General features: G+C 45.3%; 1 protein-coding gene across 7 annotated transcripts in view; it reads right to left on the minus strand.

Moving 5' to 3' along the window:
- IDUA (iduronidase alpha-L-) overlaps window positions 1-20,836 on the minus strand; it is a 914,728-nt gene that overhangs the window by 892,152 nt on the left and 1,740 nt on the right. The window lies entirely within an intron of this gene.

Raw genomic sequence — 20,836 nt, forward strand, 5'->3', positions numbered from 1 at the left:
TCAATGGCAAGAGGAAATGTGGAAAAAAGGATTTGCATTCACAAAAAGCAGGGAGTAGCTTGCTTGTTATGGCGGTTTCTACCCCGAACCAAATAAGCCTGATACTTCACTTTCAATGCATAACCAGCATAGCTCTCTGCTTCAACGGGAGGGGAGAAAGTCTGATACTTCACACACATCCAGCATAGTTCTCTGCTTCAGTGGCAGGGGACTAAGTCTGATACTTCACTTTCAGTGCATATCCAGCATAGCTCTCTGCTTCAACGGGAGGGGAGAAAGTCTGATACTTCACACACATCCAGCATAGCTCTCTGCTTCAACGGCAGGGGACTAAGTCTGATACTTCATGCATATCCAGCATAGCTCTCTGCTTCAACAGCAGGGGAGAAAGTCTGATACTTCACACACATCCAGCATAGTTCTCTGCTTCAGTGGCAGGGGACTAAGTCTGATACTTCACTTTCAGTGCATATCCAGCATAGCTCTCTGCTTCAACGGCAGGGGAGAAAGTCTGATACTTCATGCATATCCAGCATAGCTCTCTGCTTCAACGGCAGGGGGAATGAAGAAAAATGGATCTATATACAGACAGCAACCAGCAAGGACTAAATTACATAGTCTGGGTAAACAAATAAGCATGGGTGTAGCTTGCTTATTGTGGTGGTTACTACCCCTAGCTAATCAAGCTAGATATTTCACGTAGATGCAGCTCCAACACTGCTCTCTACATTAATGGTGGGGGTGGAAGGGAAATAGAACCAAAAGGTTACTAAGAGCCAAGAGTAACAGATAAGTATGAAAAAAAAAAGTGCTAAGCTTGCTGGACAGACTGGATGGGCCGTTTGGTCTTCTTCTGCCATCATTTCTATGTTTCTATATTATATACTCTGTTCTCTAAGATTCTTTCACCACATTGTAAGAGCTCAAATTGGCCCCATGGCGGTTTCTGACCATACCCCCATATGGGTAGACTTTACTCTCACAAACACTGGTAACACAGTCCGACTATGGCAATTTCCAGCTGCCCTCCAAGAAGACAAAACCTTCCATAATTATTTGAAGTCCGTGGGAAGCTTACACATTTCACAACAAAATCCAGGTGCATAACCCCACCCTCTTCTGGAAGACAAGTAAAGCATTACTCAGGGGAGAAATTATTGCTTATGTAAAAGCTAGAAATGCTAAATTAAATAAAACCATCTTGGATCTTGAGTCTCAATTAAAACTACCTAAAGATAAAATGATCAATACTCTAACGGAAGACTCCAAAGCTTCCTACCTGGCTACCCTTACTTGCTTAAATACGCAGCTGCACCAAAGAGCACAATATATGTTACAAAACTCAGAACTTAAATTCTTCCGCTTTGGCAACAAAGCCAGTAGGCTATTAGCCAATGCAGTCCGAGTTTCAAAAGGGAAAACTTTTATAGAAAAATTGAAAACTTCTCAAGGTACTTGGGCTGTAACTGTTCCCGAAATTTACAATTCTCTTAGAGAGTTTTACACCAATCTCTACGCTGAGGACAGATTAGGAGACACTTCTGATGCAAACATCTTTTTCTACAAATTATCCTTTCCTCGCATTACAAAAGCTCAACTCGAATTCCTCAATCGCCTTATTCAGACCTATGAAATTCTAAATTTTTAGTTATTTTATTGATTTTTTTATTTTATATACAGTCGTTTGGGGGTAGCTGTTGTGTCCGTTGCTGCCCGACGTCTCTGCTCCGCCCACCTTACCTCGTTGGCGACTCCCTTCGGGCTTGATGGAAGGCTAGCTGCTGCGGCATCTCCATGCCGTCCTCCTCTGGCGTTCCCGGACCGGCTCGACGCTGCAAGCCGCCATGTTGACCAGATGCCTAAGGGCGCGCGCGGCCCGACTGATGTACCAGCATTGGCGTGAACCTCAGGGGCGTCCCCCTGAGATAATGTCACCAGCTCCAGATATTTAAGGTTTCAGTTTTCGCTAACAAAACGAGTTAGCAAGGGGTTCGCTTCCTCCTGGTTGCTGCAGATGGGATTCGCTCTCCGCAACCCTACTACTCTGCCTCTTCGGACTTCACTAGAGGTACCTGCTCCTCGGGGGCCTTGCTCTCTCTTTTTCTTTTCAGGTCGCAGTCTGGAACCTGTACTCGCTCCTCGAGGGCCCACGTCCCAGACTTGCTCCTGAATACCACTTCTGCTAAGAAGTCATCGCTGCTTCAATATCAGTGAGTTTCCATCTATCTCTCAGAGCTTTCCCTGGGTCCAGGTACTCGCTCCTCGAGGGCATAATGCATACCATCTCCCGGGCTGCCTTAAGAGACTATTGTGTGAGTGTTACCATCAAGGACTTGTTCCTGAACTCTGCATATACTGCCTACTCACTTTCTTAGTTTCTCTACAGCTCAGCCACCCTGGGATCACTGTTCCACTACCTGAGGGACTACAGCCCAGCCGGGTGCTTCCAGCTCACTACTGCCACCTTTGGTGGTTTACTATATTGTCTAATAAAAGAACTAGTGTGTGTCTGTCTCTACACTAAGCCTGACCAGTGGTCCCTCTCGGGATTTCCCCCGAGGGCGTGGTCATCTGCCACTGGTCCAAGGATCCACCCACAACTATTCTAAATAACAACAGATTGCTATTACCAGCTTTATCAACAGAGCTTTCTGACAGATTGCTAACTCCCAGCTTTCACCATAGAGCTTTGTTAACAGATTTCCAACAGGTTTCTGACAGATTGCTAACTCCTAGCAGAAAGCAGAACAGTAGCATCACAATGGTTTGCATAGTTGTATTATAATATAACATAAAATAAAGTACAATGTTAATTAAAATTATTGGTAAAGTAAAAATAGTTTTGGAACAGATAATAGAAATAATAAAAGCAAGCATAAATAAATAAAAGATATGCAAATAAAAACAGATTAGAAGTAAAATTGATATCATGTTAAGATTCCATTAAAGTATACAGAATTGGTAAGCAAGGGAACAATGCAAAAAATAGATTGCTAGATCTTATGCTATTCGTGGTCCTGATAAGCTTTGCTAAATAGCCAGGTCGTTAGATCTTTTTTGAATGCTTTTAGATTTGGTTGCAGCCTTAATTCCGTTGGTAAAGAATTCCAGATTTTAGGGCCTGCCAGTGATATGTCATATCCTCTCGTAAACCTGGCAAGGCCCCAGGCCGGATGGATTCTCTTAAGACTATTATAAAATATTTTTTAAAACATGTAACCGTTCCTTTGCAAGTCCTCTTCCATGATGCTTTGCAGAAAGGCTCTTTTCCCAGTGAATTCAATGTGATCCACATTACGGTTCTTCCCAAGACAGGCAAAGACCCAACACTCCCGGCTTCATACAGACCAATTTCTCTTCTTAACTGCAACCTTAAAATTTATGCTAAAGTACTGGCCAATAGGCTCAGCTATCATCTACCTTCCTTTATTTCTTCTTATCAAGTGGGTTTTCTCAAAGGCAGAACGGCAGGCTCCCATATTATCAAACTTATTTTAGCAATGCACTTTTGTGTGAAAAAAAGACTTTAAAAAAGGCTTTCGGCTATAGCAGACAGCTTTGACTCAGAAAAAGCGTTTGATAGAGTTTCTTGGTCCTATTTATTTTTTGTCCTCCAAAGATTCGGTTTCACTAGAAACTTTCTAGATAGTATCTCTCTTCTATACAAATCCCTAGGTCTCACATTCTAACAAATGGGGGCAAATCTGATCCTTTTTTGTGGGCTGGGGGGTGAGACAGGGATGTCCTCTTTCTCCTTTGCTATATCTTCTTTCCATAGACCCGCTCTTACGAACTATTGCAGACGATGACTCTATTACCGGCGTAGAGGTTGAAATCACCTCATTTAAAGTTGCCGCCATCGCTGATGATGTCCTTATTTTTTTTTTAACTTACCCTTAAACCTCTTTACCAATCCTGGGTGGGTTCCTACCCTCTGATATGAAATATTTAGGAATCCGTATTCCTACCAACATATCCATGCTATATAGAGCAAAATATCCAACCTCTTCTTCGCTCTTTACGAAAGAATACTCAAAAATGGATGAACCTCCCCCTCTCCCTAACAGGCTGAATCCATCTTTTTAAGATGGTCGAACTTCCCAGATGGCTTTATATTCTACAAATGACTCCCCTATGGCTTCTCCGAAAAGATCAAATTGAAATTGAAAAGGAATTTAAATGGTTTATATGACGTGGGAAAAAGTCTAGGAAATCTTTAAACATCTTACAGTTACCTCCCAACAAAGGAGGTCTTAAATGCCCAAACCTTCGGCACTATAATTTGGCTTGCATATTACATATAATCAGTGACTGGTTACAAGGACAATCCTCTGTTTCGCCTAATAATCATTTAAAGGTTTGGCTTGGAGGTTTCTCTCTTTCCCCTCTTTTACAATGCCCAACGAAAGCTCTCCCAGCTTTCGCTTCTTCTTTTTGTATATTAGCATCATGTTGAAAAGCCTGGATTTTTCTTTGCAAAAAACTCGGTTGTAATTCCAATCTAACAGCCCTTATGGAGGTATGTGACAATCCCAATTTTCCCACAGGATTGACACAAAGGATATTTCAGTGTTGGCGCAGGGTTGGTTTATCACCGTTATGTCATTTCTTTCTGGATAAATCAAACACAATAACGAACTTCTCGGATTTACAAAGAACCTATCAACTCCCTTGTACAGACTTTTATGCCTTTTTACAAATCCGCCAATACATCAGTACTCTTCTTCTTTCTATTCCTAATCTAGGCCATTGTGACGATATAGTGACCTTATTACATTTCTCTAAAAACCAAAAACCCTCTTACGCCAGATTTGCTAAACGGCTACTCCCTTGCATCCCTCCCTAGTAATTACACGTTGGTCAAGGTGGTCAGAAGTATTACTCACCTCACATGACCTACATTCTTACTTTTCTAATATTCTGAATGTCTCCGATAATATGGTTTTGCGTGAATTGTAATACAGAAATGATCTCAGACGCATGGGTAGGGGCTGGGCACTAGACGCATAGCAGACCAACAACCAAAAGTGTAAATCTAGGGGAAGAGGTATATGCAGAATAATAGAGCATTTCTGCACTATTGCATCCCAAAATTGATGTATTAGTACACATAACCAAAAGCTATGGAAGTAGTCGTTAATTGTTTCTTTACATTTATCATATATTGGTGTTGGCCAGAGCTTGTATTTAAAGGTAGTAGCTTGGGAAATATATAATTGCCATATGGCAGTTGGCTGCTATGTGTCTAGTGCCCAGCCCCTACCCATGCGTCTGAGATCATTTCTGGATAAAGCCAGCCTGACTGCAAAACAGACAATCTTAGTAAGTTGGATTGGCTCTTCTCCTCCCTCTCAAAAAGTCTGGGAAACCAAGATGATCAAACTGTTTACTATGGAAATCATGTCAGCTAAATCATCCTCTTGCAAAAAACAAGAGATTATACGGTCTCTTTGGCATCCATTCCTGAATTCCATACCGCCTGAGACCCAAACTATTATTAACCATCTTTAATTGCACATGAAGGCCCTTCACATTTATGGATACAAAGCGCTGCCTCTACATCTTCTTACTCTAAGTCTCCATATCTTCAGTATTCTCTATCTCCTAATTGTATCAATGTCCTTATAAGCCCCAAACACTTCGCTCTCATTTATCTCACTTTCCTCTGTACATTTTGGATGTTACAGCAATACTGCACTTAGGGCAAAGGGAGGAGGGAAGGGGGGTTAGTTGAGACATGCTATTTACTGGTTGTTTTACGTTTGAATTTCTCTATATTTGTTCACTGCAGCATGCTGCATTGTTATTTGTCAAAAAAACTCAAATCAAATTAAAATTAAAAAAAAAAAAAAGACTTGCTAGTGGAAGGCTTCCTGGAAGCCACCAGGACTTGAGACACATCATCAAAAAGGGCAAGGAGCTGCAGAATCAACCTGTCTACATCCATGCAATCAGGGACAAGGCCTGGAGGTTGGGATGGCGCAGCCTCTTCCGATTCTGCGTGACAAGGTCTGGGGAGGTCCCCACACTGATCGGTTCCCAGAGGGAGAGTGTTATGCTTCACTCCTCAAGAAGGGAGGAGTTAGCATTCTGTTGTGGCTTACCCCACCAGGAGGGCGGAGTTAGCAATCTATTGTAATACTGACTCCTGTAGAAGAGAGGAGTTAGCAATCTGTGAGCGGTCACTCTGCCAGGAGGGCGGAGTTAGCAATCTGTTGTCAATCACCCCATCAGGAGGCGGAATTATCAATCTGTTAGAGTGTCTGCTAGGAGTTAACAGTCTGTTATAGGTTAGGACTGCTGCGTAGCAATCTGTAATAGAAGCTGCTATGGAGTTACTCTCCAGAGAGGAGAGGTCAGCAACCATCTAAGATCTATTCTTCCAGAGAGGATGAAATAGTATCTGTTGTTATGAATCTCTGCACAGAGTGGCCACCTGATATACGAGTGTCTCCGTGAAGGGAGGTGTAGGCCCTCTGTATGGTTCCTGCTAAGAAGTAGCTATTGGTTATGATACAGTTCCTGAAGAAGAAGATGTTAGCAACAGTTAAGGGTAGACTGCAAGGTAGCAGTTTGTTGTACTCAGCTCTTGAAGTGTGAGAGATGAGCACTCTAATGTAGAATGGTGAATCCTTGGGTCAATGGCAGATGACAGCGCCGTCAAGAGAATATCAAGAGAGGGACCACCGACTAGGCTGGAGTATGGAGACAGACAGGTAGTAGAACCACCAGAGGTGGCTGTAGTGAGCTGATGTGCCCGGCAGGGCTGAAGTCCTTCAGATCCTGGAACTGCAATCTCCGGGTTAGCTGAGCTGTAGAGAGAGAGACTCATAGATAGTGAGTACACAGGTATGCTGGATACATAACCAGAAGTAGATAATAAACTCACATAGATTATAATAAGGCTCCGTAGCTGGAGAGAGAGGCCCTCGAGGAGCGAGTACCTGGTTCCAGGAACAGCTCTGAGAGAGCGATGGTAACTCAGTTAATTATCTCTGAAATGATCTCTAGGCAAACTGTAATAAGAACTCACAATATCTGTATATGAAATAACTTCTGAAATAGAAGGGAGTCTTCGGAAGGTTTTAGGAACATAGGCCCTCGAGGAGCGAGTACCGGCTCCTATCTGCAATCTGTAATAACTCACGATCTCCATAACTGCGATAGCATCTTAGACAGAAGAGAGTCTTCAGAGTTCTAGGAACATGGGCCCTCGAGGAGCGAGTACCGGTTCCTATATGCAACTGGAAAAGAAACTCACAATGTTCACGTCTGCAATCGCTTCCAGGCAGTAGGGAGTCTTCAGAGCGTTCGGGGACGTAGGCCCTCGAGGAGCGAGTACCGGATCCCGTCTTAGCAATCTGAAAACAAGAGGAGAGAGCGGGGCCCCCGAGGAGCGAGTACCCCTGGTAAGTTCGAAGAGGCACAGCAGCGGAGAATGAAGCGGGTCGGAATGATCCCTGCAATCAATCCCTTGCTAACTCGATTCGTAAGCGTAAGCAAAGACCTTTTATGTTGGAAGTGGATGATGTCACTACGGGGGGACGCCCCCGAGGTTCGCGCCCTTGCTGGTACAAACTTCGGAGCGCGCGCACGCACCCTACGTCATCAGGAACATGGCAGATCCGCAGCATCAGGCCAGCCTGGGGACTCCAGGAGAAACGGCGAGGATAATGGCGGGTCTGATGGAGTCTCCCTTCGGGTCCATCAGACCCGAAGGGAGTCGCCTCAGAGGTAGAGAGGGTGGAGCGAGGGCAAGAACAGGCATGAACGCAACAGTGATCCCACAAGAGAAGAAACCAGATCTGCGGCTATGAGGATCATAGTTCCCCTGTCCTTTCGAAGCTTCAGGAGAGTCTTCATTACCAGGAGATCACATACAGAAGGCCCTTTCCCCACTGGTAGGCAAAGGCAGCTGAGGCTGGTTTGCCATCCACCCTGTACAGGTAGCAGAACTGATCCATCTTCCTTTTGCAGGGGGATGCAAACAGATCCACATCTGGGGTCCCCCAGAGGCGGAAGATCCGATCTGCCACTTCCTGTTTCAGGGACCACTCATGGTGTTGGAAGGCTTGACTCAGCCTGTCTGCAACTACATTCTCCGTCCAAGATACGTATATGGCTCAGAGCACCACCCTGTGACAGAGCCCAAGACCAGATCTGAATTGCTTCTTGGCACAGAAGGAAAGACTTCGTACCTCTCTGTTTATTGATATACCACATTGCCACCTAGTTTTCGGTCTGGATCAGAACCACTTTGTTGATCAGCCAATTCCTGAAAGTCCAGAACACGTACCAGATCACATGGAGCACCAGGTAGTTGTTCTGACACTGTGCTACCTGAGCAGACCACAAGCCCTGGGTGCGGAGTCCTTCCACATGGGTACCCCACCCTAGGTTCAACCCATCCGTAATAAGCACATTCTGGGTAGGGGGCTTTTGAAAGGACACCCCCTGTTCCAAATTGGCAAGAGTCTCCCACCAAGACAAGGAGTCCTGGAGAGGTGGAGTAATGTGGATGTGGACGTGGAGGTCTTGGGTGCCCTGCTGCCACTGGGACAGCAAGGTCCACTGAGCTCTGCGCATATGCAAGCAGGCTAAGGAAGTAACATGGACGGTCATGGCTATGTGTCCCAAGAGTCGCAACATGCTGGCTCTGTTGGACCACTCCTGCAAGGGACACCAATGTGAATGCCCGGTCACAGGCTTGGGCCTCAGCCATGTCCAACAGGGTGCCAATGAAGTTCAACTGAGGTGATGGGACAAGATGGGATTTCGGATAGTTGATATTAAACCCTAGGGACTCTATCACCTGAATGGTCAAGTGCAGAGACCATACTGCTCCCTCCTCAGTGGAACTCCTGACAAGCCAATCGTCCAGGTAGGGGAACACCTGCATCCCCAACCTGTGGAGGTACATACCCACTATGGCCAGGCACTTGGTAAAGATGTATGGGGCTGAGGCCAGGCTGAATGGCAACACCCTGCACTGAAAGTGTTTTTCGCCCACCACAAACCGGAGATACTTCCTGTGACCTTGGAAGATCTCAATGTGGGTGTAGGCATCTTTTAGATCGAGGGAGCAAAGCCAATCTCCTCTTTGTAGGAGGGGAATCAAGGTGCCCAGAGAGATGATCTTGAACTTTTCACTTTTTAGAAACTTGTTCAAGGCTCTCAAGCCTAGAGTAGGATGGAGTCCGCCTGTTCTCTTTGGAATCAGGAAATATTGGGAGTAGAATCCCCGCCTCCATAGTCCTGGCCATTAAGAGGGTGGCAAGCTCCACCAAAAGTATTTCCTGATATGATGACTAACCCCAAGAGGGGCATGGGAGATAGTCTGGAGGGACACGCAGGAAGTTCAGCCAGTACTCTCGATGAATGATGGAGAGAACCCACTAGTCTGAGGTAACACTGGGCCAACAGTTCAGGAAGAACCGCAGCCAGCCTCTGGCGTCAAGCCATGTGCCAAGGGTAAGGGTGGTTGGCTTACGCTCCCTCGCAGTCAGTCAAAACCCCATAGTGGAGCTTGTCTGGGGCGCTGGCTAAGGTCTAGGGGCCCACTTCTGTCTAGGGTATCCCCTAGAGCTCACTCGCTGGCATCAGGTGCAAGAAACAGGAGGGTAGTATTTTCTCTGGTGGGCCCTGACATGAGGACTTCCTGGCCAAGGATGGCAGGTCAGAGGATAGCAGGATGAGAGATGCTGCAGTGTCTCATGATGATTCTTTTACTGAGCAACAGCATTCCTCACGGCTGGTCCACGAGCCTCTCCTGCACCTCCAGTCGGTGATCTAAGGCCTGAGGCCAGGGCATCCAGTGGGCACCAATTCCCGAAGCCATCACTCTCGCCGCTGTCTCAAAAGCATCATAGGTAGAATGCACCTCATGCTTGCCGCAATCCAGACCCTGCTGAACGACCACTGAAACAGCATCCTGCTGCTGCTTCCAGAAGTTCCGAGAATACTGTGTCATGTAAAGCTGGTAGGAAACAATATGGGCAATAAGCATGGCACCCTGAAACACCTTCCTACCCAGCATATCCAGTGCCCTGTGTTCCCACCCCGGAGGGGCAGAGGCATGGGTGCAAAAGCGCTTGACCTTCTTAAGAGCAGACTCTACCATGACCGACTGGTGTGGGAGTTGATGCTTCTCAAACCCCGTAGCATGCTGGACTAAGTATACTGCATTGGCCTTCCTGTTCACAGGCGGCACGGAGATGGGGTGTTCCCAAATTCTAAGGAGCAACTCCTTGAAAATCTCATGGATGGGAACAGTCACCACCTCTTTTGGGGCATCCATAAACTGGAGAACCTCCAGCATCTTGTGTCTGGCATTCTCCTCTGTAAGAAGTTGGAATGGAATGGCTTCGGCCTTGGCCCGCACAAAACCAGCAAAGGTTAAGTCGTCAGGCGGGGACTGGCGCTGCTCCTCTGGAGGAGGCACCGATAGCACCGACAACGCCAAAGGCATCAAGGGCCCCGAAGGACCCGGAACCGGACCAAGTAAAGCTAGCCACGGAACTGAAGGCCTTGACAGGCCCTCCAGCTTCGAAAGCCCTTCTTCCTCAGAGAATCTCACAATGAGGATAGCATCGGAAGGAGGAGACTGTTGGGGCATCAATGGCACACTGGACACCGGCATCAGCTGCATGGGGAGAACACCGGGCAGAATGTCAAGGTGCTCCAGCAGCGGTGCCAACATAGAAGGCACAAGTTCCACACTGGCGGGGCCAGTGACTCAATGCCCTGTAGGGCTCAAACAACTGCTAAATGCACACTGTGCTCCAGTTCCTCCTTTTAGGCTACCGCCGACAGGACAGACTGAGGAGAAGGAGGAGATGTAGCCTGATCTCCCTCGGAGCCCTGAGGGAGATCAGTGCCCAACACCGGAATCTATGCGGGAACACCTCGGACCCCCTGCCTCAATGGAGGGCGACACCACCTCGCCGCAGGGTTGCTTCAGGAGCATAACAGCAGGAGCCGGTGCTGACCCGAGCTCTGCACAGTGCGAGGACAGAGACCGGTGGCGATGTTTCAGGGACTACCCATGATGCTCGGCCTGGTCTTTCCCCGGTGCTGAGAAAGAAGGGGATAATCCAGACATCCTCGAGCAAGAGGAGACTGATGGAAGCTGATCTTTGGCACCACTCTTCAGCAGAGGCCACGGAGGATGGGTGGACTCTGAGGGATCGGTGTCCATCGGTTCTCCCCGGCCCTTTGGTGTCGATGCCCCCGATACTGGTGTCGAGGATTCAGACTTCCTGGACTTGAACAACTTCTCCATCTTGTCCAGGTAGGCGCACCGACCCTTGGGTGTCATCTGGTCACAAAAATGACATCCCCAAACCTGCTGCGATGCCCCCAGGCAAAGGATACACACCTTGTATGGATCTGTGAGGGACATAGTCCGAGGGCACTGGGGGCACAGACAAAAACCCGACATCATGACAAAAAACAGCTGGCAAGCGATTGATGACCGGTGGACACCACTACCGGAAATTGACCGCACTGTAGGCAAAACTTACCACGCCACCACCTAATTAAAACCGGGAAGAATGGAGAGGGACCCGGCGCAGGAAAAAACATTTTCCAAAAAGAAAAAGAGCACGAGCTCCACAACAGTGGGACAATAGTTCCATGGAAAAGAAGAGACTGAAAAGGGATCCTGCATGGGATCTAGGTGGTGTCGTTGAAAATACATTGAAATATGCTTAAGGGCGGATTTTAAAAGCCCTGCTCGCGTAAATCCGCCCGGATTTACGCGAGCAGGGCCTTGTGCGCCGGCGCGCCTATTTTCCATAGGCCTGCCAGCGCGCGCAGAGCCCCGGGACTTGTGTAAGTCCCGGGGTTTTTTGTCGGGGGCATGTCGGGGCGGGCCCGATCGACGCGGCGTTTTGGGGGCGGGACGCGGCGTTTTGGGGGCGGGCCCGGGTGTGTGGTTTCGGCCCGGGGTGGTCCGGGGGCGTGGCCGCGCCCTCCGGAACCGCCCCCGGGTCACGTCTCGGCGTGCCAGCGGCCTGCTGGCGCGCGTGGATTTACTTCTTCCTCCGGGAGGCGTAAATCCGTGGACAAAGGTAGGGGGGATTTAGATAGGGCCGGGGGGGGGGTGGGTTAGGTAGAGGAAGGGAGGGGAAGGTGAGGGGAGGGCGAAAGAGAGTTCCTTCCGAGGCCGCTCCGATTTCGGAGTGGCCTCGGAGGGAACGGAGGCAGGCTGTGCGGCTCGGCGCGCACCGGCTGCCCAAAATCGGCAGCCTTGCGCACGCCGATCCTGGATTTTAGAGGCTACGCGCGTATCTACTAAAATCCAGCGTACCTTTGTTTGCGACTGGTGCGCCAACAAAAGTACGAGAACGCGCATTTTTTAAAAATCTACCCCTTAGTGTGCAACAGCAGCCAAGAAAACAAATAGAATGCTAGGGATTATTAGGAAAGAAATGGAGAATAAAACAGAATATCATAATGCCTCTGTATCGCTCCATGGTGCAACCTCATCTTGAGTATTGTTTGAAGTTCTGATCATCATGTCTCAAAAAAGATATAGCAGAATTAGAAAGGGTACAGACAGAGAAGGGTGACCAAAATGATAAAGGAGGTGGAACAATTCCCCTATAAATAAAGGCTAAAGAGATTAGGACTCCAAATTGGAGAAGAGACGACTGAGGGGAGACATGATAGAGGTCAATAAAATCATGAGTGGAGTGGAACGAGTAAACGTTAATCAGTTGTTTCCTCTTTTGAAAAATACAAAGACCAGGGGACACAATGAATTTACTAGATAATACATTTAAAACTAATAGGAGAAAATTCTTTTTCTCAATGAATAATTAAGCTTTGGAATTTGTTGCCAGAGGATGTGGTGAAAGCTATTAATGAAGCTGTGTTTAAAAAAGGTTTGGAAAAGTTATTGAAGGAAAAGTCCATTAATCATTATTAAGGTAAAGCTGCAGAAATCCACTGTTTATTCTTGAGATAAGCAGCTTGGAATCTTTCTACCCCTTGGGATCCTGCCAGGTACTTGTGACCTGGCTTGGCCACTGTTGAAAACAGGATACTGGGCTTGATGGACCTTTGGTCTGACCCAGTATGGCAAGTCTTATGTTCTTATGTATGGATAGTGGCATGCTGGGCATGCTCAGTGTGCCAGTCAAAGTTTCTAAAAACTTTCTAAAAACATCCTACTTGTCCTATATACAGAGCTCGTTAGCCTGATAAATTAATCCGGCTAACTAGCACAGCTGCATGGCAGCTGAATATGGGTCTTAATATGTATGTATAGATAGATAGATACATAGATAGATAGATAGATAGATATGTAACAATTGACAAGAACACCTAGGAGATTAGAATTATAAAGGAGATAGATTATATGGGAAGCCAAGGGTTTCTGAGAAGCACAAGTTTCAGACTGAGGTATCTTTATGGGATATTGTTAAAACAGAGAAATTAGACTCTCCCTATAGAGAGGTTGAGGAAAAAGTAAAGGCAAATGTAGTGAAAAATATAAATACACACAAATGTAATAAATGTTAGGGAAAGAAATGGAGGGAGCCCAACAAATAAAACAAATAATCATCATTTCATTTGTTTATGTTTCCCATTCATTTCTAAGTTTAAAACTATCTACTGATGAGAAAAAAAAAAACTGGTAACCATAGCAACCAGCTCTTGCCTGTGTGACTTTATTGCCATGTCAGAGATTTGTCAGAACTAAAGCAGAACAAGTTTGCAAGCAGACTAGCCAGAGGACCAATCACAGTGATATTAGCGTAGCTGGGTTTAAAAAGGTTTGAACAAGTTCCTGGAGGAGAAGTCTATTAACTGCTATTAATCAAGATGACTTAGGGAATAGCCACTGCTATTACTGGCATTAGTAGCACAAGATCTATATAATGTTTGGGTACTTGCCAGGTACTTGTAACCTGCATTGGCACTACTGTAAACAGGATGCTGACCTTGATGGACTCTCAGTCTGACCCAGTATGGCAACTTCTTATGTTCTTATGATATTCTCAGTTTTATTCTCCAATTCCTTTCTGAATAATTTCTAACATTCTATTTGATTTTCTGATCACCACCAAATACTGAGCTGAGGATTTCAATGTAATGTTCACAGTGACTCCAAGTTCATTTTTCTAGGTGCTAACTCCTAATATGGAACCTGGTATTGTGCACATATAGCTAGGATTATTTTTCCCTATGCGCATTATTTTGCACTTCTCCAAATTAAATTGCATTGCCATTTAGGTGCCCAGTTCCTCAATCTAGCAAGGTCCTTCTGCAGTTCCTTAAAGTCCACTTGTGTGTAAACTACTTTGAATGTTTTTGTATCATCTACAAATCTGAATATTTCATGCTTTGCTCCTTTTTCCAGATCATTAATGAATGTTACACACTGGTTCCAGTACAAATCCTTGAGACACTCCAATATTTTATTTTTTCCACTAGGAAAATTTGGGAAAAATGACAATTTAGTCCTTCTCTTTGTTTCCTATCTTATAATTAGTTATCAATCCACAATAAGGAATTGCCTTAATGTATGGACTCAACCACTCAGCCAAATAGGTGCAGCTCATATTTAAAAAAAAAGAGTTAAAAACCTGGCTATTCACCAGAGCCTCCTCAGATGAACTTAATAACACCACCAGACTCCCAGCCTGACAATACCAAGAGAACTGAGATACCACTCTCAACCCTTGAAAACGCAACAAAACCATGAATTCTACAATAGACTGACAAGAACTTTTTTTCCTATTTAAAAACTCTCTCTATTATTACCTCCTCCAATGTTACCTAACTTTTATCTATGAAATTTACCATGTTAAAACCCTTATGTTAATCCTATTATTTTATCCTGTAAACCGTTATGATGGCATAACTGAATACACGGTATACAAAACATATTAAATAAATAAACAGATAAATAAATAAATAAATAGGTTGGCTTTGAATGCAAAGGTTAAAACTAAAATGCTGCGCAACCAGTAGGCAGTGAAGAGTGGTTAGAAATGTTGAAACACACTCTCTGAATTGTGCCTAGACAAGCAGTCTAGCTGCAGTGTTTTAAATTTGCTGGTAAAATCAGTGTGCAATAATACAACGGCATGCATTTGAACAAAGTCTGCCTGAGTCAAAACTGGCCAAATAACTCTCAACCTCCACAAATATTTAAAATTATTCTTCACAATGGAGGAGATTTATAGATCCAAGATTCAACACGTATCAGTTTGGACACTAAGAGGTAGATATTAAAAGCCTTGCGCGCGCAAAAACAGCCACATAAGCACATAAGTGGACCGCACAGAAGCTACATGAATTTTATACACTTATACAACCCTTCTCGTGCTCTAAGATCTCAAAATAAAAAATCCACCAGGCTCGTTATTATCCATGAAAAATCTTTTTCTATTGCAGGCCCTATTATCTGGAACACTCTTCCTGCTCACATTAGGCTTATCACCGATACCAAAAAATTCAAAAAAGCAGTCAAAACAAATCTTTTCACATCCGCTTTCTCTTTTTGAGGAATTATTTTCAGTTTGTATCCATCCAAAGCTTAATATCCCTTAGATATGCAGGGGTAGATTTTCAAAGACGTGCAAAGTTCCTGGCGCACGCGCTGATTTTATAACATGCGCGTGGTGACAGTGGTGGAGATCCTCTGCTGTCCACTCTCACATCTTCACAGTTGGTGGATAAAAAAGCAGAATGGAATTCTGTTTAGTAGTGTGGAAAGCAGAGTTGCTCACCTGTAACAGGTGTTCTCCAAGAACAGCAGGATGTTAGTCCTTACACATGGGTGACATCTTTGGATGGAGCCCGGAATGGAAAACTTTTATCAAAGTTTCTAGAAAACTTTTACAGGCATACTGCACATGTCCAGCATTCCACTAAACAGGCATCCATGTGTCCGGCGTACAGTTCGAGAAGCTGGATCCCTGCATCGGCTGGGGAGGGCCATGGGCTGAATCCCCCAGGGCCTCCTTGCATTGTATACACAGGGCCGTGGCCTCCTCATGCTGTACAACTCTGATGTGGCATGCTGGGCAAAGGCCCTGAGCCTTGAGCTTCTTCTCCGGTGGTGCCAAGGCTTGTGCGCGGAAAAAATACTGGGACCGGGCGGCCTAGTTATGCGCACCGGTGCGTCGAGGTTGTGCGCGTAAGTTGGGTGCGTGCTCAATAAGATGAGCACGCCGCTGTGCGCATGGGCCAAACTTATGCGCCCGGCACAGTAGGCGTGTGGTTATGCGCGTCGCTATGCATACAGCATTTATGTGCGTGCCGATGTGCGCACAAGAGATTTGTGCGCTTCGCTCGCCTCTGTGCGCACGGGTCGGGACGGCGGACAGGGCGGCGAGCAGGTCAAGATGGTGACGGCGACCACGCGGCCAGTATGGCAACCACCTCGGAGGGTCTCCATGTGGGAGGACCCCCGAATCTGACCAGGGCCTAGTCCTTCTAGGGCTGATCAACCCGGTGGCACTGTAGCTGGCTGGCGATCTGTGCGACTCTTCGAACTTCGGAGACCGGAGACTTTAAAGAAGTTTTCTACCTTACCTTGTCTCGGCGTTTCCTGGTCTCGTTCCGGGCGGTGTCTGGCTGCAGGGGGAGAGGCAAAATACCTTCACCGCTGCACTCGAAGTTGCACCCGCTGCCTCTCAGCCTCACCCGTTGCCGGGGGCTAAGTCCACGCCGAGGGTCGGCTGCCGGACCGAGGCCAACCTCCGAGGGATCGCAGAAATCACCTCGAGAATTCTCAACTGGGGGAGGGACCCAAGGGGTGTCACCGCAGGAGAGCGGGGCTCGTCTGTAGAGGTAAGATTTCTTCTTATTTTGGGTTTCTTTGGTAAATTACTCTAACGTTGTGCGAGCGTGCATAGAGTCCCGAACTGCTATGGAGACGGAAAATACTAAAGAGCAGCACTTCCTGCTGGGGTATATGTACTAGGACTGACGTCAGATTGAAATCTGATCAGTCTCCAACTGCTATCAGGAGTACACTATACCCATTGGTCCTGAGTCCATCTGCTACACACTAGGAAATGCTGTTTTTGGCCCTTACTTTTTCAGCCACCTCTTTGATACCATACAAATGTTCTTTTCTGCTTACTTTTATTAACTTTCCTAAGATAATGATAACTCACTATAGCACCTTTTATTTTAGCCCACTTTTCTTCTTCTTCTGCCGGATTTTCATTTAGGTGCTTTCCCATTGTACAAAAGTCAGTATTTTAAAAATTGAGAACTTTTAGCTTTGAATGATTCCTCTCCTCCTCAGAGATAATATCGAACCATACTGTATGATGGTCACTAGTACTATGGTGTGTACCTACCTGGACATTTGAGATACTATCATCACTTTTAAGTACCAGGTCCAGTATCGCCCCTTTCCTTGTGGGCTCCATCACCATTTGTTTGAAGCTAGCCCCTTGAAGGGAGTCTAGAATCTCTCTACTCCTAAAAGAGTCTGCCAACAAGATACTCCAATTAACATTCGGCAGGCAGCCCTGGATTTGTGAACAGGCACCCATTATGCATGTGCCTAGGGTGGCAAATATATAGATGCCACAAGCTGGCTATGATTTGCTGCCTTCCAGCTCTGCTGAATACCATTCAGGAGAAAACAGCCTTCTGTTTCCCTGTAACAGACCCCTACAGGAGGTAGGGGATGGGGGTTGAAAGCACCAGAAGTGCCATGGGGGTGGCAAAATCTTAAACTGTCCCTGCCAACAGGTTAAAATCTCCTACCAACATGAGCTCTCCTTTCTTGCCCACTTTTTTGATGTCTTCGGTCAGATCTCTGTCCAGTGCCTCCCCTTCAATTGGAGTTCTATAGGGATATGCAATGTATACAAGTGTCTTGTGTTTGAAGTTCAGCTTATTTTTGTAGGTTTAAAAGTACATATACCCTATTAAAAGACAGATAGGAGGCAGGGCAAGCAAATCTCTCTCATGCATATTCAGTAGGGGCATCCTGAAAAACCAACCTGTTTGAGGTCCTCCAGGGCTAGGAGTGAATACTACAACCCTAAAGTTATAGTCAAGGCTTGTAAAACTGAGGTGAGCTGCAACTGGCTTCGATTTTGGTGAACTGAGTCATACTGGTCCAATTTTAATTTGAACCGACTTGATTCAGAGTTCACCAAGACTCTGATATCCAAACTGATTTAAGCCTTGCCATCCTACTCTTCCCAATTCAAAAAAGAAATAAATGGATCAAAACCAAGTCCAGTGGAGTAGGCAGAACTACATTGTTAGAGGAATCTAAGGTTTAAATGGATGGGCATTATGTCCAGCTCCCACCCCCATCCCGCTCCCACTACTTACCTCATCTATTGTGGGTCTTCATGGGGCAGGAGTGATACCTAGTCGTGCCTGTCCTACCAGTGCGGTTTCTCAAAACAGATCATCGAACCAACACCGTGCAATTTTCAAGTTTTTGCCATGCAAGAAAATGGTGATGTCCCAAGACTGATGACATTTTCTTGCATAGCTAAAATTTGAAAACGGCACCAATCTCAGATCTACTCTGCTATTTTGAAAAACACAGCACAGTAGGAGTGAATGAGGATCAATCCTCTCCCATGGAGACCCACAGCGGATGGGATAAGAAACAGTAAGGCAGATAATGACCAGAAGTCTGAGGGGAGGAGCTGGGAGCCAGAGCTAAAAGTGAGGGGGCACAGAAACCTGGGGCCTGCCCGTTGCTTTACCACTGTCATGAAGAACCACAGCAAATAGTTAAGAAGCAGGCAGGCAGCTGGATGGCCACAGGTCCAAAAGGATTTGTAGCCTGAGCCAAAAGTGAGAGAGCATGGGCCCCAGAGGTCCACTCACGATTATGTTATTGAAACCAACTGTTCCTTTCATAGTTTTAGAGATTTTTCTATTTCCATCCCCTTCCTGTCATGTTAAGAATTTATGAACTGGACAAAAAAAAAAGACTACAAGTCAGTTTACATGAACAATTTTAAAACAGGTCATTTTTTTGCCTAAGTGTTTCATTTCCAGCAATTTCTGAAAATAAAAAAATAAAAAAAAACATCCACAGGAAAAAAAAAATGTGTTTAGGCCAAATCTTATGCAAAAAAACACACAAGTGTTTCTTTGTTCTACTTTTTCCCCAGATGTTGCAGGAAAATAAATCTTTCTACACATATATAACTGTACAACCAAAAGTGCAAGAGTTTTGCCTTTTTTTCCTGTTTCTTTAATCTGACCTTAATGCTGAAAGAAATGTTATTTCAACAGGGTGGGAAAAATTTGGGGGTCCTGATTACTTTGGCAACTAATATTAGATTCTTGGTGCTTAAGAACATAAGAACATAAGAAATTGCCATGCTGGGTGAGACCAAGGGTCCATCAGGCCCAGCATCCTGTTTCCAACAGAGGCCAAACCAGGCCACAAGAACCTGGCAATTACCCAAACACTAAGAAGATCCCATGCTACCGATGCAATTAATAGCAGTGGCTATTCCCTAAGTAAACTTGATTAATAGCTGTTAATGGACTTCTCCTCCAAGAACTTATCCAAACCGTTTTTGAGCCCAGCTACACTAACTGAACTAACCACATCCTCTGGCAACAAATTCCAGAGCTTTATTGTGCGTTGAGTGAAAAAGAATTTTCTTCGATTAGTCTTAAATGTGCTACTTGCTAACTTCATGGAATGTCCCCTAGTCCTTCTATTATTTGAAAGTGTAAATAATCGAGTCGCATCTACTCGTTCAAGACCTCTCATGATCTTAAAGACCTCTGTTATATCCCCCCTCAGCCGTCTCTTCTCCAAGCTGAACAGCCCTAACCTCTTCAGCCTTTCCTCATAGGGGAGCTATTCCATCCCCTTCATCATTTTGGTTGCCCTACTCTGTACCTTCTCCATTGCAACTATATCTTTTTTGAGATGCGGCGACCAGAACTGTACACAGTTTTCAAGGTGCGGTCTCACCATGGAACGATATAGAGGCATTATGACATTTTCCGTTTTAATAACCATTTCCTTCCTAATAATTCCTAACATTCTGTTTGCTTTTTTGACTGCTGCAGCACACTGAGCCAATGATTTTAAAGTATTATCCACTATGATGCCTAGATCTTTTTCCTGGGTGGTAGCTTCTAATATGGAACCTAACATCGTGTAACTACAGCAAGGGTTATTTTTCCCTATATGCAACACCTTGCACTTGTCCACATTAAATTTCATCTGCCATTTGGATGCCCAATCTTCCAGTCTTGCAAGGTTCTCCTGTAATGTATCACAGTCTGCTTGTGATTTAACTACTCTGAATAATTTTGTATCATCTACAAATTTGATAACCTCACTCGTCATATTCCTTTCCAGATCATTTATATATATTTATATATATATATATATATTGAAAAGCACCGGTCCAAGTACAGATCCCTGAGGCACTCCACTGTTTACCCTTTTCCACTGAGAAAATTGACCAATTAATTCTACTCTCTGTTTCCTATCTTTTAACCAGTTTGTAATCCATGAAAGGACATCGCCTCCTATCCCATGACTTTTCAGTTTTCGTAGAAGCCTCTCATGAGGGACTTTGTCAAACGCCTTCTGAAAATCCAAATACACTACATCTACTGGTTCACCTTTATCCACGTTTATTAACCCCTTCAAAAAAATGAAGCAGATTTGTTAGGCAAGACTTCCCATAAGTAAATCCATGTTGACTGTGTTCCATTAAATCATGTCTTTCTATATGCTCTACGATTTTGATCTTGAGAATAGCTTCCACTATTTTTCCCGGCACTGAAGTCAGGCTCACTAGTCTATAGTTACCCGGATTGCCCCTGGAGCCTTTTTTAAATATTGGGGTTACTT

The sequence above is a fragment of the Rhinatrema bivittatum genome, chromosome 1, assembly GCF_901001135.1.
Source record: "Rhinatrema bivittatum chromosome 1, aRhiBiv1.1, whole genome shotgun sequence".
Taxonomy (NCBI): Eukaryota; Metazoa; Chordata; class Amphibia; order Gymnophiona; family Rhinatrematidae; genus Rhinatrema; species Rhinatrema bivittatum.